The sequence below is a fragment of the Aotus nancymaae genome, unplaced genomic scaffold (genome assembly GCF_030222135.1).
Source record: "Aotus nancymaae isolate 86718 unplaced genomic scaffold, 86718_ANA_hifiasm-v0.15.2.pri h1tg000029l, whole genome shotgun sequence".
Taxonomy (NCBI): domain Eukaryota; kingdom Metazoa; phylum Chordata; class Mammalia; order Primates; family Aotidae; genus Aotus; species Aotus nancymaae.
In genome coordinates this window covers 68,940,189-68,950,190 of record NW_026988442.1, presented here as the reverse complement: position 1 = coordinate 68,950,190, position 10,002 = coordinate 68,940,189, and the positions used below count along the sequence as shown (strand labels likewise).

The 10,002-nt window shown below is 34.1% G+C and overlaps 1 protein-coding gene across 2 annotated transcripts in view; it reads left to right on the top strand.

The window, feature by feature from the left end:
• The first annotated feature begins 1,238 nt into the window (after positions 1 to 1,238).
• ARHGAP15 (Rho GTPase activating protein 15) overlaps positions 1,239 to 10,002 on the top strand; it is a 634,760-nt gene continuing 625,996 nt past the window's right edge. The window contains exon 1 of one of the 2 annotated variants that reach the window (XM_064382800.1): positions 1,239 to 1,345. The gene's annotated coding sequence lies outside the window, so the exon portion shown is untranslated. The remainder of the gene's footprint in view (positions 1,346 to 10,002) is intronic. The other variant, XM_012473459.2, reaches the window with a different exon arrangement.

Here is a 10,002-nt window from a genome sequence, read left to right as displayed (position 1 = left end):
ACTTAAAAAGGCCCTTCCTGGAATGACAACTGACAGTGAATTCTAGGGTCAATCTGAAATGTGGTTTTTAGAAAAAAACACAGAGAAATTAAATTAACTGGTAGGAACATGCTGCCCCTAACTTTGGCCATATCCACCAAATCTATGTTTAAACATTGACTTTTCGTATGCCAAACATTCTATACCACTGAGCTCTATTACACAGATTTCTCGTCTAATTGGTTTGTATGACAAGAGATTGTGATTTAGCGATCTCATATATTTGGAAGGAAAGCATTTTCTCTTTTCCTTTTGTGATTATGCTGCAAAAATCACAAAACCAGCCAAGCCTGAAAATCCAGGAGCTTATTCTTGAACTCCATGCCTCAATAAAGATGCATATCCTAGAGTTATTTCTGAGATCCCTTAAAAATATGTCTTGGGTTGGTTGAAGTTTGACATAGGAGGGCACAGAGCAGCATGCCAAAATGATACCATTTGGATTTATTATAATATATATATTTTTTTCTTTTTAAGTCAGACCACACAAAGAATCATTCAGCTAAAGCAAAAGCTCCTCAGCAGATTTCAGAACTGCTTAGGAAACTGCCAGAGTGGACACATCTGTATCAGAGCCACAGTCAGAGCAAATGCCACATGTGTTCAATGAGCGTGGTGAACATCTTCCTTTTCCCCAGATGCTCAGATGGCAGCCTGGCTCTGGGCTGTGTTTTCTGAAGTTCTAATGCAACCCACCCAAGGACCCATGAACCTGTTAACTGGATCAGGTTTTGGCGGGTCCTTTCATGAGTAGGCAGAAACACCAGCTCTGTGAATTGGAGGTGGTTTCCTGGCTTCCAAAGTCAATATGCAGTGTCCTGAGAGCAGGGGAACATCTCAAGCTTGGCCAACAGAGTAGATGCTTTGTTTTTAAGCCCTTGCTAGAAGGCAGAAAAAGGGGAAGTTTCTTCAGTGCTTAGCAGTCTGCTCCTCCCACTGATGAATTTTTAATCAACATTTTCCTTCCTTAAGTCAAAATTGATAAAATCTCTATACATGTGTCATGTTTGAAAATTGATAATCACATTGAAAAATAACAATATTGTTGACTATACAAGGCAATTTCTTCAAACTGAGTAAAGATGTGATGTGTGTGGTTAACAGTCTGTACCCAGGAAGTGGTTTTATTTAAAAGTTTTGTGCTCACCCCACCCCCCACCTTTTTCTTCCCCCAGTAGTGAAATTAAGCAGCATCCAACACAGGCCTACTCTTACGACATGTGACTTTACTGTTTTCCGTTTTTGTTGAAAGAGTCATTAACCGGAGTTGATGGCAGTTTCAATAACAGGTCATTGCTGAGAAAAGGTAAGTTTTAACTCTACATTTACGTGAAATTTAAACTTGAACATGTTTGGCAGAGTTTCCTACATTTTGATGTGAAGGCATAAAGATTTCTATAAAATATGATGCTTTTACCTATGATTAAAACATCGGCTGGTTTTCTTTGGTGTAGAAAAGAAGGTTCTATTCATATTTGCAGCTGTCAAATTTCACTGTCTTTTACTAAAATATTATAATAGGATGATTTGCTAAGATTTTGTGACAAAATGTTAAAGACAGAATAAGGTATAAAGTTTTAGTATGAAGTGCATTTAAAAATAACTACTAGAAATAATGTGAGACTTTGCACCTTTAGCCAAATGTTTTACAAAAATATGTATTGTTCAACGTCCAAATAAGGAAAGAGAAAGGTCACTTCATAACAATAAGAAGTATCTTGAATTTCAGTGTGAAAGATACTCACTTAAAAGCATTGTATTAATGTTAGCATTAAAACTCCTTAAAAAGATTAGCAAATATGTAGCTAATTAAATAGCTAGTAAAAAGCAAGGAGGTTTTAAAATGTAAAGGAGTACCCTCTATTGTGATACTTAAAATTTTTTGTCTAAATTTCATTTAAGATATAGGGTGAAATGAGGGTAAGTTTCTAATTCATAAGCAAAATTTTATATTTAAAAAATAAGTCACAGCTGATTTCATTGAAGGTTACTCTGAGAGGAGAGGCAAATTAGAGGTATACTTTTGTTATTTATGTAATTATATAATTTTCCTTATTTGAAATATTCCAAAATAATAAACCTTAGAAATGAAAAGAATTTGTTAGTTATAAACTGACAAGTAATTTTCTTTTATATTGACTTCTTGCTTTTACAGAATGTCTTTGTATACTGTAACACATGTGCAGAAAACATCAAAATATTGCTTATCTCAGAGACAAATACCTAAAATAAATCTGACTGTAGATTTTTGAAAGAATTTTAATAACAGCCCAAGATATGATCCATTCTTTCCTAATATTATTTTTATTGTGTTGTTGGATGGGAGAAGTGATGGCCCCCACAACACCTATTTTTTTGTGTTATTAAAAAATGGTTGCAGGGTTGATAAGTGACAACAATTTTCTTTTCTTTTATTGTCTTCTATTGAAAGACACACATAAATGTATTTTGACATGGTCAATTTAGTAGGAAATTATTAGGCATACTAGCACACTCCATTTTAAGACCTCTTCAATTGTCATTACTGAAGCTAGCTACTTGTTGACTATTAAAATGATCACAGAAAAATAGAGATTAGGACTTGGTGTTCAATACATTTTTATTGTTAGAGTGTATGAAGACCCTGGTAATATGTATTTGCTTTGATATTCTGATTAGATTTTCAATTGGTTGCATTTCCTCACAATGGAAAGCATTATTTAAATCTGTCTTCAATATTGTGGTTCTGAACCTCTGCATCTATAGAAGCTGTATAATTCAGATAATTTTGGTTCATATGTTATTACTTTATTTCATTTTATTATAAAAGAATATCACATGAATAAACACATGCAATACTTACACCTTAGCAAGAATAAATATGCAGATAAACATGTGGCATTGAAGAAAAGTCCACAAAAAAATTTTTAACTGTTTAATGCTTTCAAAAAACAAATTCCCTGTAAAAAATGAGTGTTTCCTACAAAAACTGTTAAATTAATTTATATGTATTTTACAGAATATGTTTAAAATTAAGAATGAATTGAAGAGAGCTTAACATGAATTTAGAAAGATCAATGAGTAAAGATGATAGGTAAATTAAAATACCTTCAGAATTGTTTGTAAATACAGGTAATATACAGAGCAAATTTTAAGAGAGTTAATTGCAAGTTAAGTTATATAGTTTTCTATTACTTTATATGTTTTAAGTGGCTGAATCAGAAACAAGTTTTGATGAAATGAAAATCATATAGAAGGTTTCATTTTGAAAGTCATGTTAAAGCTGATTTGCTCAAAGAATGTCATTCTTTTTCACTTGGGGCCAGCATTCAGCAAAATTCAGAAAGGAGAAAATCTTTCCTTGATATTCCTCCTGTTGCTCCTTTTTAATACTCTCTTCTGGAGCAGACTGCTCTGCTCCTAATTTAGGGTCTCATAGCCTTGGTACCTAGAGGGACAGACCCTTCCATTCAGTGGCTTCTTCCATTCAACTGAATTTTAAAAATGTACTCAGCCCATTTTCCAGCACTTAGGGAATCTAATAATTCTCACTCATAGGCGGGAGTTGAACAATGAGAACACATGAACACAGGGAGGGGAGCATCACACACTGGGGTCTGTGGAGGGGAACTAGGGGAGGGACAGTGCAGGGTGGGGAGTTGGAGAGGGATAACATGGGGAGAAATGCCAGATATAGGTGATGGGGAGGAAGGCAGCAAACCACATGGCCATGTATGTACCTATGCAACAATCTTGCATGTACTTCACATGTACCCCAAAACCTACAATGCAATAAAAAATATATATTAATAATAATAATAATAATAATTCACACTTATAGAAGAAGGCCACAGAGCTTTGACTTCCTAGCCAGGCCTCTCTTTCTCCTCCCAGTGGAATTTTAGTATGTTCTCTCAGCAGACGGCCCAAAGGATCAGCTAAATGTTGGATCTCAAGTGAGGAGACTGATGCCGTGGTAAATGGTTAAGGGAAGACTTTAGAGAGAGGGTGTTTTGTTAGCCATTGGTCCTGCCTGTGGTATTTAAACACAGAATTTCTGAAAGTGTCTCATATGAAGGATCCATCCCAGAGATATATTATTCATCTCTTTAAGATATTCCTGAAGAAATAAACACCTTTCTTGCAGCAGGTAAAAAAATTATTGCACTACATTTTCAGATACTTTTGATATTCCCATACACTTAGAAAATGTGTATACCTATGTAACAATTCTGCACAATCTGCACATGTACCCCAGAACTTACAGTATAATTTAAAAAAGATATTTATCATAATTAATTTTAATAAATATATTTTAAAAGTCATTGGATACTCTTTTGATACCAGAAGCATATTGTTTACACTGTACAATAAATACTACATAATTAGACTTTAAAATGTTCTTATAAGTATTCTAAATTTCAGCTTAGAATGGGAAAAACTTATTTGTTTGCAAATAATAGAAAATGAGTTCAAACTAGCCTAGGCAAAAGAGATGGTATTTTATGTGTGAAAAGTCCAAGGACAACAAAGTCAGGAATGGCTGGATCCAGGAGCTCACACAGGATTATCAGGATTAGGTCTCATTTTTTTCATTCCTCAGCACTTCTTTTCACTGTACTGTAAGCAGTCTCTGGTGGAAGCTGCCACCAAATTGTCAAGTTCCCACTGAGTTGATCCTTTCAGCAAAGTATGGGGAAAGAATGCCTTCACCCAATCACCACAACAAAGTGTCAGATTTAGAGCAGATGGGACTGAATTGGATCACGTGACCATAGCTGAACAATTACTGAACTTGGGTTCACACTCTGTGTGATCATGCCTAGCTCACAGGCCCACTCGTGCATTGATGGGCACTACAGATGCAGCACCTGGGCTCTCTGCTGAAAAGAGGGGTCTCCTGATATAGAAATTAAAATGCTTTCCCCAAAAGAAAGGACAAAAGCCTCAGAATTCTACTACAGAGTCACATATGGTCACATTTTAAATAATCATTATTTCCCAACTTTTTCAAATTCCACAATCATACAAAAATATGGTTTTAATTTAAAGGCGGATCTGATTGAAATATGAGTTTCAATTAAACTAAATATAAAATTATTTTTCAACAGCTACTGTATGTGTGACAACTCCTCACAACGTTTGCCTTCTAAAAGCTTATAATCTAGAGTGACTATTATTTTAATAATTATGATGCAAATAAAATTTGTCAAGTACCACAAGAAGACACAAAGAATGCTCTATTAGGGTTCAGAAATTCATCCAGCATTTTTGCATTCCTGTTATTTGCCAGGCCATAAACTAGAGAATTTTGTAGGTGTTGCATCATCTGATCTCATCCTTTCTGGGAATTTGGACAGTTTTGGAGGAAATCTTTGTGGTAGTTTTCAGGGAAATCTAGCATTGGGAAGATGAGAAACATTCCAAGGGCCAGGAAGGGAATGTGTCAAAGCATAAAAACATGGAGTGTCAGAGAATTCCAAGGCAGGGTGAATTCTCCAGCTTTGTTAGACAGAAGTGAAGAAAGATGGTGTGAGATCATAAACAGAGTAGACCTGGATATAAGTAACAACAGGGCTTTTGAGCAGGAGAAATACATAATTGGATGTCCACACTTTTACATCTATCTAGGGTCAGGATTTATTTGTTTCTTCTGTTTATCTTACTGTGAAGTGACATTCTCTTTGCAGAAGAGTTTGCAGTCAATGAAGATATTCCTGTAAGGACAGGCACTGACTTACAATGTTCAGGTGCCTGAGGTTCTTATTCAGGCTACGGTTATAACAATCTCTTTTGTTTTTTTTTTTTTTTATTTGATGAAGGCCTTTTGTTTTGTTTGTTTTTAATTTGAGAATAGATGATATAGCGAAAATGGTTCGAAATCAACATAAAACCCAAACACAAAGTTTTTAGAGAAATTATTTCTTATATTTTTATTTCTATCTATCCCATTTATTCCCACCTCAATCCAACATAACCACTTTACATATGTTTAATATATATTTATATTTCACAATTTATGCAAAAAACATATGCACATCTATATGTGTGTGTATCTAGCATAACTGCATGCACCTCACCACTTTGCTTTTTTTTTTTAGAAATCTAGATTAGAGATATAACAAAAACAAGAAACAATCTAATTATCTTTTTTATAGCTGTATAATATTCCACCATATGGAAATGCCATACTTAATTTAACCAGCCTCCTGTAAAAAGAGTGATAGGTATTTTCAATTTTTTCTAATTCAATGAATGTCTGTATAATTGTTTCTATTTGAAAATCTCTCTATCTCTCTCTTTCTCTGTGTGTGTGTGTCTCTCCCTGTCTCTCTCTCTTTCTCCCCCCTGCTCTAATCGATCTATAACAAATTTCCATAACATTTATGAGGCAAAGGATAAAATAAATTTGATAGTTGTTGCCAACTATCCTTCATATTATTTGAAACTTTTTGAACTTCCACCAGCACTCAATGAGAATGCTTGCAGAAGCGCCATTGCTTTTTCAAGGGATCATGTTGCCAAGCTTTCCAGGTTCTGCTAGTCTGTAACAACTGTATCTCAATACAGTTTTATTGGTATTTCTGCTATTATGGTTAAAATTGATCTTGTTTTTAAAAGATTAAAGGTCAATTTGCTTTCCTTATAAGAAAACATATTCTGTCTCAGCTATATAACTAAAAACAATAACATTAGTGACTTTAGTGACACTCAAGCCTTGAGTGAGATGTCAAAGGAAGCAAAGAACTAGGGATAGCATATATAAAATGCTGTATTCTTTTTCTAAAGCTTGAAATAGACAGTAGCTTAAAAGGGGGATAAAATATGAATATTCAAGTGAAGAAGGAGAAAAGAAATGAAAAAAAAGAAACCCAACAAGGTCTCAGAGTAGACTAAGACAGATGGGTATAATCACTGGCTCAAGTAGATGAATTAACCTTAAACAGAAGAGAGAGCACTTTAATGAGTCTGAATGCAGATGAACTGGATATAAATAAGATTAAGTGAGGAGAGGAAGTTGAGGGAATACATGCTTCATAATTTCTATCTTTGCTTAAATGGTAGGAAACTCATCTGATGAAAGTATTTTCTACATGTCAAAAACTAGACAGAATATCTTATTTTAAAACTTGTCCCCGTCAGTAACACACAATACAATTGTGGATTTGCAGCTTATTTTTTCTCTTTCGGTGGTTATTAGCCCAATTCAATTCAACTCCATAAATAATTTTGAAGTCAACTAAGTATACTATGTTGTCCTAAGAATTCCTGGGACATAAAAATTAGATATGCTACTTAGCCAGTGAAAATTGTTTAGTAGGTAAGTGTACGCAAAGATAAGGATCTAAATATCAATCTATGCATATAGGTCCAGTTCCATAGACTTGCCATTATAGACTATGCCATTGACAGAACCTCAAAGGTCTTCATTTTGCCAAATCTAATAGCCATTTATGTGTCTTTATATTATTCACAGTGAATAATGTTTGATGCTCTCCAACACTCCTTCGCTCTTGAAACTCTCTTCATTTGACTTCTGGGATATTTTATTCTTCCAGTTTTCCTCCAAACCACCTGAATGGTCTTTCTGTGACCTTTGCTAACACTTCCTCATCATGCAGCTCTCTAAGTGTTGGAATGTCCTGAGAACAGTCTTTGGTTTCCTACTTGTCTTCTAGGTTTATTCCTTTGTGATTTTATTGAGTTTCATGACCTTAAATGTTATCTATATACTAATTAGATTTCAAGACCAAATCTTTTCTCTTAGCAGTAAAACTACAAATACAATTCCTCATTCATCTTCTTCACTTGAATGTCTCATAGAGACATCAAAATAAGTATACAGTACTCAAAGCAAATCTCCTAATTACTGCCCACCTGTCCCCAAACCAATCTGCTTCTTTCCTTTTTTCCTCCATCTTAGTTGATGACACCATACCCATCTCTCTTTTCAGGACAATAGTCTAAGAGTTACCCTTGAGTCTACTCTTTCCCTACCACTTCCTACCTGAAGTTTCATCTAAATTACCACCAATAAGTGGCGCCCGTCAAATATAAACTTAGCTTTCATTATAGTTTTCACATGACTTTTCTCAATAATGGCCCTTAAAGTGTTATATCTTTTCTTTTTCAGGCTAACAGTTCTTTTATCTTTGATGTTTTTGGTTGTTGATAGAATGACTATTCTAAAAAAATCTTGCTAAGTGAATACAGTACAACGTCACACTTGGATGAATATCAAACTTTAGACAAAACCACACACACCAATTTACTCTCTAGTTTCAAGTTAGAATAATAAGCATATAAAACAATGTTGATTTGTACACGTTTGAATTAATTCAGGAAGGTTGAAGAGGTGCCAATGTTTACAACCTTCTAGTCAGCCTGTTTTTGTTTTGTTTTGTTGCACTCCAGGTGACTCTTGTGCTGTAATTTATTATTAAGTACACTTTGAGAGCACAAAACCCGTAAGTCTCTCAGTCCTTAAAAATATTAGTGAAGAAAACAATGCAGAAAAAAGAAAATATAATAAATAAAAACTCCTTTTATATTACATTTTATGTACAATTTGTTTTCTTTCAAATTGTTGCCTTTATGTACTTGAGCCCATTTTTGGTGCTATTGACATATTTTTGTACTTATAAATGAGTATTGGAAATCTTAGGCTCTTATTGAGTAGCTTTGTATTCAACAGGAATGGATTAGACATTAAGCAAGAGGTATAGGTACATGAGAATATCCTGAATTCAATCACTTCCTTCCACTTCCATTTCTGTTACTGCAGAATTCTCCTGACTGTCCTCCCTGCTTCTGTCTTCCCCACAATAGTCATTGTCCACAGTGTAGACAGAGTGGCCTTTTTAAGATTTCAAGCATGCAACTCTTCTACTATAATATTCCAAATGACTGTCTATTATTCTTCAAATTAAATTCAATCTCCTTTCATGATTTGTAAGGCCCTCTTTATCTCATTACTCTGCTTTTGTTTTACTTCACGTTAGTTTGGACATGGAAATTTGTTATTTATTTTTCAGTGTTTAGTGGCTATTTTCACCTTAGAATATATAGTCCATGAGAGTATTGACCTTGCCTTTTTACTACTGAATACCTAGAACCTAGAACAAAGGGTAGGTATATGATAATGTCAATAAATATTTGTTTAGTGAAAAGATAAATGCCATAAAGGTCGACTTTGGGCTACAGAATCAAGGAAGACTGTCTGGAGATTTGTGGTTTTTCCTAGTCTAAAAAATAGGGTAATTTAGAAGAGAAGCCAGAAATTATTTCAAATAAATGACACTATATCTACTATATATATGGTACAATTTTAGTAAGTTGGCAGTGATGAAAGGTTGGGTTAGAATTCTCTATCCATTATGTGCTTCTGAAAAATGAAACAACCCACCAGCTGAAAACATATTGCCATAAACTGATGAGAAACAGCAACTACCTCTAAGTATTTAAATTTTAAGCAATTTTACTAAAACTGTGGTATTAAAATTGACTAATTTTATGTTCACTTTAGATCCATTTCCTAAAAGAGTCAAAACAGGACATCTTTTTAAAAGAGCTATGGAAGGTAGAATACTCAGGAAATTGGGTGCTGACTCAAGGGAAACTTCTGTTTCTGTTCATTTATCTTCTGCTTTAGTTAATTTCATGTTAGAATTTTAAAGACTAGAAACTGAGCAATGGAACCCAAATTCATCTCTCTGCTAAATGCACTGGGGAAATCAAGTAATCCGAGCTTCTGTATAATACCACCTATTCATACTTTGATGGTTCTCCTAAAGTAGAACATTAAAGGAAAAAAATGTATGGTGATTACCTCAGTGGTGTCTCAAGCACTGTGGCAAGTACTACAGTGTTACCAAAACTAGACAATATTCCCTTATCTCAAGATATTTACAGTTGCTTGAGAAATTCATCAATATAAATTATTAGAGTCAGATTCTTAATAATAATTATCATAGCCATGACTTA